Genomic DNA, 1,666 nt, shown 5'->3' with positions numbered 1-1,666 from the left:
AAAAAAAAAAAAAAAAAAAGGATATTTGACCATGCTGTCTTCTAAAAGTTTTTAAGTACTTGTCACATTTAGGTCATAAAAATCACTTTGAGCCAGGGGCAGTGGCTCACGCCTGTAATCCCAGCACTTTGGGAAGCCAAGGAGGGCAGATCATGAGGTCAGGAGATCGAAACCAGCCTGGCTAACGTGGTGAAACCCCGTCTCTACTAAAAATGCAAAAAATTAATTGGGCGTGGTGGCACGCGCCTGTAGTCCCAGCTACTCGGGAGGCTGAGACAGGAGAATCGCTTGAACCCAGGAGTCGGAGGTTGCAGTGAGCCAAGACTGCGCCACTGTACTCCACCCTTGGTGACAGGGCGAGACTCTGTCTCAAAAAATAAAATAAAATAAAACCACTTTGAGTTTGTTTTTGTATAGAATGTTTGATTGAGATTTTATTTTTTCCATAATAATAACCAATGGTTCCAGCAACATTTGTTAAATAATTCATTTCCCCGCTGATAATGTATTAGGATTTTCTTTACATGTGGGTCTATTTCTGGGCTCTCTGTATTCTGTCCCACTGGTCTATTTTTCTCTGTACTGCCTTAATTACTATAGCTTATAAGCAGTATTGCCATCAGGTAGGGTATATTGTACTGCTTTAATATTGACTTGGTTATTCTTGGTTCTATTTAGAATTTTAATTGGAATTGCATTCAATCTCTAAATGAATTTAAGGAGACTCTGCATCATTACATTATTAAGTCTTCCGATACATGAACATATTTTGTCTATTAACTTAGGTTTTCCTTAATATTATTCAATAAAGATTTATACTTTTCTGCATGTAGGTCTTGTACATCTTTTGTTAGATTTATTCCTGGGTGTCTTTTGTTTTTTAGTTTTTGTTTCTGCTGTAAGCTCTAATTGGTACACTATTGATTTTTTTTTTTTTTTTTCTATGTAGACAGTCATATCATCTGCAAATAACAAGCTTTGTTTCTCCTTTTTTGATCCTTACTTTTTATTTATTTTCCTTTTCTTACTACACTAATTGCGACCTACAGTACAAGGTTGAATAGAAGTGCTATTTTTGCTCCTTTGTATTATTGTGGTGAAGTAAATTAATAGTTTTCTTAAGTTAAATCTCTCTTTTATTATTGAGATAAACCCACCTTGCTCATAGGTATTTTCAATGCATTATTCATTCTGATTGCTAGTATTTTGTTTTAGATTTTGGCATGCATGTTCATAAGTGAAGTTAGCATGTAATTTTCCTTTCTCATAATATCTTTGCCTGGTTTAGCATGGAGGTTATGCTAGCCTTATAAAATGAGTTGGGGGTGATTTAATGCAACAGTTTATGTAGTATTGAGATTATCTGTTCCTTGAATATCTGATAGAACTCACCTAAACAACCAACTCTCTAGTGGATATGTGGTGGTTGTTTGTTGGTTGATAGATTTTAACTGCTTCAACTTACTTCACCATCATAAGTCTGCTCAGTTTTCCCCATTTTTTTCTTTAGTCAATTTTGGTAAATTTTAGCTTTTTATAAAATTATCCGCCGGGCGCGGTGGCTCAAGCCTGTAATCCCAGCACTTTGGGAGGCCGAGGCGGGTGGATCACGAGGTCAAGAGATCGAGACCATCCTGGTCAACATGGTGAAACCCCGTCTCTACTA

This window comes from Cebus imitator, unplaced genomic scaffold, assembly GCF_001604975.1.
Source record: "Cebus imitator isolate Cc_AM_T3 unplaced genomic scaffold, Cebus_imitator-1.0 Scaffold445, whole genome shotgun sequence".
Classification (NCBI taxonomy): Eukaryota; Metazoa; Chordata; class Mammalia; order Primates; family Cebidae; genus Cebus; species Cebus imitator.
The sequence above is the reverse complement of the archived record's forward strand: the minus strand, read 5'-3'. Positions refer to the sequence as shown.